At 46.6% G+C, this 10,950-nt stretch overlaps 1 long non-coding RNA gene across 1 annotated transcript in view; it reads right to left on the minus strand.

The window, feature by feature from the left end:
- The window catches only part of LOC115029099 (uncharacterized), a 29,268-nt gene extending 22,315 nt beyond the window's left edge, over positions 1–6,953 (minus strand). The window contains exon 1 of the long non-coding RNA XR_003834678.2: positions 6,872–6,953. This is a non-coding gene — a long non-coding RNA (uncharacterized LOC115029099). The remainder of the gene's footprint in view (positions 1–6,871) is intronic.
- Between the last annotated feature and the right edge of the window lie 3,997 nt (positions 6,954–10,950).

Here is a 10,950-nt window from a genome sequence, read left to right on the forward strand (position 1 = left end):
TTTTGTTTTGCCTTGGTGCATATCTTTTGCTTTGTGTGTGTGCCTGGTGCCCATAGAGGCCAGAAGACAGTGCTAGGTCCACTGTCACTGGGTTGATATTGGTTATGAGTCACCATGTAAGTGCTAATAACTGAACGCAAGTCCTCTGCAAGAACAGCAAATGCCTTTAACCACTGAGCCATCTCTCCAGACCCCTAGAAGCCCAGTGTGACAACATCTAACCCAAACTACCAAACTCAGAGCTTAGCTCTGGTCCCTGAATTCTTAGAAAAAGAGTCTAGTGCCTATTTCATAGCCATCGTGATTGATGAGCCAATGTGTATAAAACTGCTTGCTGTCTCATACAAAGGTTCCATTCCATGTACGAAGCAGCCACTTCTTACATTAGCTCTTAAGTGACTTGTTTTTGGAAAATTCAGAATTTAGTTGTGATGTTTTCTGGCAGGGAGGGTTCACTGCAGTCAGTCAGAAAAGGGGGTGCAGGTACACCCATGCAAGTGTTCACATGTTCTCAATGTCATGAGGCGAGTTTCCTTCTAGAACAGGGGCTCTCGACCTGTAGGTTGAGACCACCTTTTGGACATGGCATGTCAGACATCCTGCATATCAGATATTTACCTTACAGTTCATAACAGTAGTAAAACTACAGTTATGAAGTAGCAACAAAATTTATGGTTGGGGGTCACCACGACATGAGGAACTGCATTAAAGGGTTGCAGTATTAGGAAGGCTGATTTGGATGGAGAATTTTCCTTCCTCCTCTGGTGGTGTGATGATTGCTAAGCTAGTGGGAAAGATTGGCACAGAGCAGCGATGATGTCGTCACTCTGGGTGGTTTGAACAGAGGCTGGCTTCCCCAGACTGTGACCAGCCATCCCCAGCTGTCTATGCAGTCAGATGTTCCTGTGCCTAGAAATTCCTGGGAAATTTGTGTTTTCTGAACAGAGTCTCATGTTTGCTTTACTTACCCATGAGACTCGTAATCAAGATCTCCTGCTATGCCATGTGCACGTCCAAATGCATAGCTCTTTTCCAGCAGGTTCACTCTCGTGCGTGCCCCTGGCTAGCTCACAAGCACTGGAGACAAACAGCACCTGGCTTGGGATACAATGACCTCATTCTCCTGGACAGAGAAAAGACCTGGTCTGCCAAGTAGCCAATCTGACTTTTAAAATGTCATGGTTCTTGTCTTCAACACAACCATGAAAGCTTGATCTACTTCAGAGCTCACATGGTACCCTGGAATATTCCAAAGCAATGGGAAGTATAAATAATTTCACAAAGCCATCCTTCCTAGACAAGAGCGTCCATCAACTGCACCACAGACAACAGTGGTGGCACTGTGCACCGTGCATTTTGCAAATGCTTCTGCGTGTTATTTCATTTGGTTCTCACAGTGAGTCAGAGAAGTGGTATCCCGTATCATAGAAGGCACTGGGGCACATAAAGAAGTTGAAGCTTGTCATGGTCAGAAGAGCAATTTACCCAGTATGTCTGTTGGACTCCAGAGCCTTTCTTTCAACCACATCAATGGACCAGGGTACTTTTGTGATAATAAAATAATGTTACATTGACATTTACTCAGCACTAGCTGTATAGTAAACAAGTTGGAGACATTTTACAGGTAGTATTTCACTCAACCGGGTATCCAGTGTGCTATGATTTGGCAGGTTGAAATAGGGTTAAGGAATTTGCCCAAGGGTCATAGGTAGGAACTGGAAGACTCACATCCTGAGCCACCTCAGGGGTTGCGATGTCCTAAGAGCTGTAAGTCCGAAGTAAGAGTTAGAGCTTACTAGACTGCTGGAGTTCAAGGTGAGTGGGGAAGCTGGGGTGAGGGAATGGGAGGAATTCTGCAGCCACGTCACAGAGCAAAGCCATTTTCTTAAAGCATTCCCTACTGTGTATGCTGGAGGAGCAGGGCTCCAACCCTGAAGGACACTGTGAGGCTGAGGCTGGAGGGGGTACAAGGTTAACCGCACCAAGGACCAGAACAATCAGCAAAGGGTCAAATGTACAGCCAGATAGACACAACAAAGACTACGTGACAAAGAGCAGATCCAGGTCAAGGGAGACGACAGGCTCCAAAGCAAGAGGACTTCACTGAGGCTGGCAGTAACTGTGGGGAGACAGCCACGGGCTAGATCTTGAGACTTTGGTGTGTAGAATGAGACACCATAAGCAATGTGGAAACAAGATGGTAGGAAGGCCTGTGGAATGGTAGGGGAAGCACAAGTCCTTCCATAACCCTCCTCAGACTCCAGATCTAAGTTAGCCAATCATGATGGGCCTGATTTCTGAGCTCTTCCCCTTAGGGATAGGGAAGTCAGTGGTCTCCAGCACAGGGCTAACTAACATGTCCTTTTGCCTTCAGCTCCCCCTGCTTTGACAAAGCGCAGCCAGCCACTGAGTGCACTGAAGGCTTCTGTCGCAAGAGCGCCTTGACTCTGCTTATTGCCTTCAATAAAACATGTCTCGCTCTGTTCTCTCTCCCGGTCCATATCCCTGGACACCCACACAATCATCCATATGTAAACAAAGAGGCTCCGAAGCCACCAGGAGTCCTGCAAGGCAGAGGGAGATGAGAATGAGCTGCGGCCTCCCTGCGGTGAACCAGAGGCTGGAAATCTTTCATAATCTCCACTTGGTTTTGTGACTGTGAAAGGCACAAGTGTTCACCATGGAAAAATACATGAACACGTCCAGAAAACAACTATTATCCAGCAGAGATAAGCAAATATGACATCTAGTTGAGCGTGCCTTGATGTGTGGCGTTACATCGCATGCAGCTTCCTTGCCTGGTGTTTCCCCTTGGCACAGACTGCATGCGTATTCACTATGAGCATCTTAGTGACTGTATACTTGCCTTCAGACTAGGCTGCCTGTTTAACACTCTGCCCCCTCCGTTTCTTCCGTACACCCTTGGAAATTCAAGATGTTGGTTCTGAGACCCAAACGGCTCTGCTAACTTAAGTTTGAGGAAAAGTAAATCTGGGTTTGGCTTGAGCTTGGCCACTCATTCCCCAAGCAGCTGTGGCCGGTCACTTTTCCCTGTGTGTCATGTCCCACATCTGCCATGTTACACTGTCCAGGTTAAAGCAGATCAATATGGCAACGGAGAAAGTCCCACCGGCTAAGCCGAGGCCCCAAACTGCCGAGCCCAGCCCAGTGTGGGAAGAACTGGTCATTCCTTTTGAATGACAGTGAATGACAGGCACCCCCCCACACCTCGTGGCAGCCATTGTGCAAAGCACAATACTTGCTTTTTTTTTTTTTAAAAGCTGACTTCTCCCAATATAGTAAGAATTCTTATAATTTTCATGTGGTGAGAAAAAAAGTTAAGTGACGGGGAGATTGCAGCCTGCCTACACACACACATACACACACACACACACACCACTAAGGAAAGCTCTCTTCCCCATACGACTGGGCTTTGGAGCCATACCAGCAAGAGAGCACATGGCCCGCTGCCTTTCAACACTAATCAAGTTGTCCATTTCAGAAGCCAACGGCAGTGTGTCCGTGAGGGAAATCTGTTCAGTATTCAAATCAAGGCAAGGAAGGAAAGCAGATGTGAGACATGTGGAAGAAAACTCTCTGTGGAAGGAGGAAGTCAGGATCCCATCTGGAAAGGAAACCGAGGTCTCCAGCTCAGCCAGACCCGGTCCTTGCTCTCCTGCTTGACTAATTTAATCATAAAAACACCTGGCTCTGAGCACCCCAGCACACCCAGAGAGATGGTATTTTGAGTCTTGGTAACCGACACACAGATCTATTCAGATCTATTTTTGTGGCTGTAGACACATCCTTTTACAACCCTTCCCCATGCAGTCTCTGCTGTGGGTCCCTCCCTCCCACCCCCACACAACTGAGAGCTCAAGCAGAGGCCTCAGAATAGAGACCGATCCCTTCCCTCCCTCCCTCGGGATGACTCACAGACTACACAGAGCGAGGAGAGACAGGAAGGCTGATCTCCAGCTACTCTCTCACCTTCCCAGTCTCGCAGAGCAGAGTCGAGAGCCTGCAGCTCAGCTCCCGTTAGGTCCACAACTATCTCTTTCACATCCAAGAGATGCTCAAGCATTTGGGAGGAGGAAGAAGTTGGGGACAAGATGGTGAGCGATGTGAGCCTGTCAGGACAATGTTTTCTAGTTCAACTGGCTAGTGGGCACTTGAACAATGGTTAGTCCAATTCAGAAGTGTTATATTGTTAAATACCTTTCAACTTTCAAATATTTTGTATAGAAATATAGATGCACACATTTATATGTTATATACATATGCACATATATGCATACACATATACTGTACACATACATATGCATATACAGTAATATTTTTAATTGTTGTCAAAATTACAGTATGTTGGGTATATCATGTAAAATATGGGTGTCAGCAGCTGAGGCACCAGGGGTCTGAGATCTTGGGCGGGAGGCTCTCTACTCCTCTGCAAGGCGCTGGCCCAGCTTCTGTGGGTCAAGCCCAGAGTGTTTAGATTTGGAGAAGCAAAAGGAGAAAGAGAGGGGAAGGCTGGGAGAGAGGAGTTTAGGTACATAGATTTGAAGTTTCTGGAAAGAACTGGTACTTGGTGACTAAGGCAGAATATTTGCTTGGCTAGAGAGGCTCAGTAGAACCTGCAGCTGTAGCTTGGGCTTTGGAAGACAAGAGTATATATATATCCTTCAAGAATGTAACCATGGCTGGAGACTTCGAGAGGAAACCTCTTCAAAGAGAAGTTTTCCACCCTCCGTATGTACCTGCTATCACCTGGGCTCATAGGTATGCTCTTTAATTCACTCCGGAATAAAGTGTGTGCTTATCACACTTAACAAAACTAGCCAGAGGCTTGTGTGTATCACCAGCCCTCGTGGGGACTCCGTAGGGCAGAAGCAAGAGATGTGGGGGTCACACTGCTAATTCTCTTTTCTTAATCTATGCCCTATGACACAAGTCACCCTAACATCCAGCTTAATTAAAACTAGAAAGTGGGGCTGGAGAGATGGCTCAGTGGGTAAGAGCACTGACAGCTCTTCCGAAGGTCCTGAGTTCAAATCCCAGCAACCACATGGTGGCTCACAACCATCTGTAATGAGATCTGATGCTCTCTTCTGGGGTGTCTGAAGACAGCTACTGTGTACTTACATATAATAATAAATAAATTTAAAAAAACTAGAAAGTGGTCAAGTGTAGTGGTATACACCTGTGACCCCAGCATATGGGAGGCTGAAGCAGGAGGGTTGCTGCAAGTTTGAGGCCAACTTGGGCTACATAGCAATACTCTCTCAGAAGGAAAGGGGAAAGTAGAGAGGGTAGAAAGAATGGAAGAAAGGAAGGGGAGGGGAAGGAGAGAAAAGCAAGAGGAAGATGGTGAAGAAAAGAGAAGGAGAAAGGAAAAGAAAAGAAAACAGAATCACAGAAGATGGGCTTGAGTCACATGATCTCCGAGCTTCTTTGGCTGCAACAGATGACAAAAAACCCCTGTGATGCAGAGGAGATGAAAGGTACCTAGGCCTCTCTACAAAATACTGGCCCTGGCACAGAGGTGTGCCTCCTCCTCTGTCCCCTGGAACTGACCACAGCACAGCATTTGCCTGTTAAGGCCTTAGCAGGATCTGTATCTGCAGAGATACAGGCATCTCTACCCTGGGCCAAAAGCCAGTCTTCTTCCTCCAGGATCAGGTGCCTTGAAAAGACATGGGATTTCCTTCTCAGGGATAATGGGGACCTCTGAGCAGCAGCCTTTCTTACTCTTTGAAGGGAGAGGGGTACATGTAGCCTCTCCAGAAAGACATGGGCCTGCTACTACTCAGTCAGCAAGCTGAGACAAACTGCACTTTCACTGGCCTCCTGTGAGATGGTGAAGATGGAACTCTGACAGGCTGGACCTTTCTTGCTACAGTTAAAGGGATGGGGAAGGAAGCTGAAAGGTGAAAGGATTTTTAAGGTTCTTGCCTGCTAGCTGAGGCATCTGATGAGCTTGGAGAATTCAAACCTGTATATAGACAACTCCAAGCAAATCCACAGATAAAGGCAGAACTTGAAAGATCCAGAGCTGAGAAAGAGATCATATGAATCCCGTCCACAGACCGTCAGCTGTCAGACTCTTGGGGCTTAGAAATTGCCTTAGAAACCACTCATGGCTATGGGGTGCATAGCCTGCCTCATGGTAGAAATAGGGAGTCAATATTTAATGAGTGCTGAGTTTCAGGCTACAAGGTGAGAAGTTACAGAACACAACTATGCAGTCCTGAGACTATTTTAATGGTTCTCAACTATGCATTTAAAATGGCTGTGCTGGGCTGGAGAAATGGCTCAGCAGTTAAGAGCACTGACTCCTCTTCCGAAGGTCCTGAGTTCAAATCCCTGCAACCACATGGTGGCTCTCAAACATCCATAAAAAGATCTGACTTCCTCTTCTGGAGTATCTGATGACAGCTACAGTGTACTTACATATAACAAATAAATAAATAAATAAATAAATAAATCTTTAAAATAAATGGCTGTACTGGCACATCTCATATTATATGTATCTTTACAATTTAAAAAATAATTTTAATTGTTTTTATTTAGTTTTTATATGCATGAGTATTTGCCCACATGTATATCTGTGTATCACATGCATGCAGTACCTAAGAAAACGAGAAGACACTGTCAGATCCCTTGAAATGAGTATTTGTGCACCACAACCATCTCGAAGGTCAGAAGAGGGAATTGAATCCTCTGGAACTGAAGCTATAGACCACTTAAAACTGCCATATGGGTGCTGGGAATCTAATTGGGGTCCTCTGGAGAAAAACTAATGCTCTTAACTGTTGGGCCATTTTTTCCAGCTTCTAAACAATAAACATTTTAAAAGAAAGTTAAATGGTACCGTAGATGAAGTCCCCAGGAATCAATCTTTGCAGATCCCATTTCATGTGCCCTGTTGTTCCAGTGGTAAGATCATGGTGCCACCAGAGACACATAGGGCAGGCTGGTCCTTGGCCTTCTAACCGGAGAAAGGAAAAAATCACTAAGAGTCTCCAAGATGTTACTCAGGCCTCATCTAGAGCCCCCGTGATGCTGATTCAAGGCACTGGTTCTTCCTGACCTAGGCGATTGCCTAATTTATCTGAGACCATCTTTTGAATTATATACACACAATGGTGCTGGAGAAGAGAGTCAAAAAGCAAAGGAAATTGGTCCCAGGGAAAACCTGACCTGCTTCCTAATTGGTGCCTCTGGTCACTCTGTCCACTTGAGCCCTCATCCAGGGAACCCTCAGGGCTGCTCGCCCCAGCAGGCAGACTCCGTTCAGTGGCCTTTCCCAAGCCTCTATGAAGTGCAATCTCCAATACTTCTGATTCTGTAGAAACACCCGGTGCACTGGGGATCCTTTGTCCATAGATAATGGGAGTGTGGGGTATTAAATAGAGCTAGTTCAAAGGCTGCATGTGCCTTGTATCTGAAGCACCTCATACATTGCCTAGTGGATAGTCGCTTGTAAGGGATGGAGGGGTGGGTTCAGGAGTGGGCAGGGAGAACACAAGGATGGTTGAGTGGATGCTGGAGTCTTCATTTGGATGTAGCAGAAGGAGATCCTGAGACATGTGGGAAGCCACATGTGCCGTTGCAGAGTGGCACAGGCTACTGCTGGCCACCATGCATAAGTTTGGGCAAAACGACCAATGCTTACTTATGCAGTAAAGTTTTTCGCCAAAACACTGCCTGGCCCGGGCATGATAATGAGGCTCTGCAAAGTACTAAGAGAGTTAACCAATCAGATGTGAGACATGCAAATGAGGTATGATAATGAGGTACTGAGAGAATAACCAATCAGATGTGAGACATGCAAATGAGGTATGTTAATGAGGTACTGTGAGATACTGAGAGAGAGTAGCCAATCAGATGAGGAACATGCAAATGAGGCATAGTGCATAACCAATCCGGGTGTGAGACATGCCTCTTCTAGGCCTATATAAGCAGCACCAGTTCTGGGCTCAGGGTCTCTTCGCCTCTACAATCAAGCTCTCCCAATAAACGTGTGCAGAAGGATCCTGTTGCAGCATCGTTCTTGCTGGTCGAGTCGGATGCGCGTAAGAGAGACAGGACTTGTGTAACTCAAGGTGACTCTCATGGGAGAGGACAGTGAGCTAGGTAGGAAAAGGAAAAAGAGGAATCTAGAAAAGGATGTGATACCAAACTGGGTGACACTCATCTATTTGGACGATACCATGAAATGTGGCTTAGGACCAGTGAGACTCAGTGGGTTAAAACACTTGGTGCCAAGCTTGACAACTTGAGTTTGATCCTTGGGACCCACATAGGAGAGAGAACTGACTCACGCATTTTACCCTCTGATCTCCATACGTACACCATGGCACTTGTGTGTATATGTGTGCACATGCACTATTACATACACAAACATACACACACGCACACATGAAAATATTTTTAAATGCTAGTTTGACTTTAATGTGCATTAGAGGTGTTTCACCCAAGGTACAGAGAAAGCTGGGCCTTTAACCTGCACATCTCCCTCAGTACCCACTGAAGGCAACAGACAGCACTTTGAGATGAGAGAAAGACCTGGATCAGGCGGAGTCAGGAATAGTACATACTAAGGAGGGAGCCAGGGCTGGGGTGTCTCCGGCTCAGCAGCCTCAGTGTCACACTCACAGCCCTTTCCCTGCAATGGGCAGGGCCCCTTCCTGTAAAAGCACCCAGCCACTCAGTCTTAACTGAGCACTTCCAGGAATCCCCGCCCTTTCTCCCTGCTCTCCTCCCAGTTCCCTAAGGGCATCAAAAGATTCATGAGCCACTGTGAACAGGGAGGACCATTTTGCCCTGCTGCCAACTTAGTAAGAGTGACCAACCCATTCCTCAGCACCCTAGAAACACCACCCAGTAGTGATGAGATGTCAGAGTAGAGCCCAGTTCACTCTGTGCCACCACGATGAGAAGCTCATTGTAGCAGCCCTGCTCCTGTTAGTTTAATGGAGTGATTATACATTATACATGAAAACAGAACTGACCTCGGTGAGTGTAAAAGACTGAGCCATGGCTGGTTGTGCCTGTAAGGAGCACTCGGTACCTCTTCCTGACTGGCAGGCCTGCCTGTGCCTTCCCAAAACAAGGGACTAAGAAACTAGTCCATTGAGGTATGCTCAAGTTTAAGGGAAAATGTTAGGAAACCCACTGAACTTCTAAGGCCATATTTCTTATATGGCCATGTCAATAATAAATACAGTAGGTATTTCTCCTCTGGATTGCTGTCTGTCTCGAAGTTGGTGAACAATCACGTAAAGAACAATAGAATTCTTGTCCTAATAAAACTTTAGCAGGGCTCTTCTCCTAGTCTTTACAACCATCAGAATTCAAGAGACTATCCAACGTACCGCCCTAAAAATGGCTCCAGTTTCTCCCCAAGTGAGATACCATACACACTTCCCCGGGTACTCACCATGTTCCTGAGTATACTAAAGGCTTCCTAAAGCCTGTCAGTTATAGATAAGCTAGCAAAACTCTTGCCAACTTTGTTTAATAAGTATTTAGCTTATTTGACTTTGAACTCATTCAGTCAAAGAGGAGAGTCAGCAGACGGTGCCTCTGCCTCCTGGAAAGGCCTCTCACTGGGCCTTTGGGCTTCCCACACTTGGCTTGCAGGGTTCCCCGAGAAGACAAGGCTTTGACCAGCTTCTGGTTGAGCTGTTTCTCATCTGAGGTGAGCAATCTCGAGGGATGAGGTAGTGTTTCCCCCCAGGACCCAGGGCATGCTCATTGTATAGAGGTGTCTTCCCCAAACAAACCCACTATGTACACTTCAGCCCGGGTATTCGGGAGACATGGGAAACCAGATCACATCCCCATGTGATTTGCCATGTGGTGACTTCAGAGCCAGGAGCCACATGCCTTCAGCTTGCCTCTACTAACTAGCCTGCTTACTAGTTTATTATTCACAAGCAAGAAAAGCATTCTGGCCGGGTGTGGTGGCACATGCCTTTAATCCCAGCTCTTGGGAGGCAAAGGCAGGCAGATTTCTGAGTTCCAGGACAGCCTCGTCTACAAAGTGAGTTCCAGGACAGCCAGGACTACACAGAGAAACCCTGCCCCGAAAAAAAAAAAAAATACAAATTCTCTACCTGAAAAACTCCATCTGTCCTGCAGATAAAATACAAACTCTTCTGTATTCCAAGAGTCCCCTTCCCCGTGCCTAAGCCCCTACAGCTCCTTATCCTTATCCCTGTTCAACTGGCTGCCAGGCTGAACTCTACACAACTGGCTACCAGGCTGAAGTCTACACGGTGTGCCTCTTGCTAGATCTGCAGATGATACCTGTGGACAGAGATCGCATTACATTCATCTTTCATGCCCAATATAACACCTGATACATACCACGCACTTAGATGTCTTTGAATGAACCAGCGTCATGGAGTATTTACAATACCCATGAATACAATAATAGAATGGGTGAATCTGGGTTTGACTGTGGAAAACAAAATCCACTTTGGTTGTTTTATGTAGGAAGGGTCTTGGGTAGAGAACTGGGCACTGACAAAATTCACTGGACAGCCTGGGAAAGAAGGCTGTAGTTTCTGGAAAGCTGCATAGAAGGTAACACTCCTTCCACGGCAGCCCAGAGACCACTGCATGAGGAAGCCGTGGATCCAGCAGGATCCTGCAGGATCACTCTGCCTGGAAGCATGCAGCTCAACAGCCAGAAAATGAAAGCCCAAACTCCGAGGTCTAGTGCCTCATGCTAGAGGCAAACCAGTCACCTCCAGAATGGTGCTCAAGAGCAAAAGGTTCAGAAGTGTAGCGTCTGTCTCATCCCCCTACCAGTCTGACTGGTGAACACTTGATGGGCACCAAGCCTTAAGGAGTCAGTGACAGATGCAGAGGCTAAGGAGAAATTTCCAGCTTATCACTCTCTACGGTGCAATAAGGAACACAAAGAGGAGTCAGGATGCC

The sequence above is a fragment of the Mus caroli genome, unplaced genomic scaffold (assembly GCF_978045245.1).
Source record: "Mus caroli unplaced genomic scaffold, Mus_caroli_1 scaffold_15, whole genome shotgun sequence".
Taxonomy (NCBI): Eukaryota; Metazoa; Chordata; class Mammalia; order Rodentia; family Muridae; genus Mus; species Mus caroli.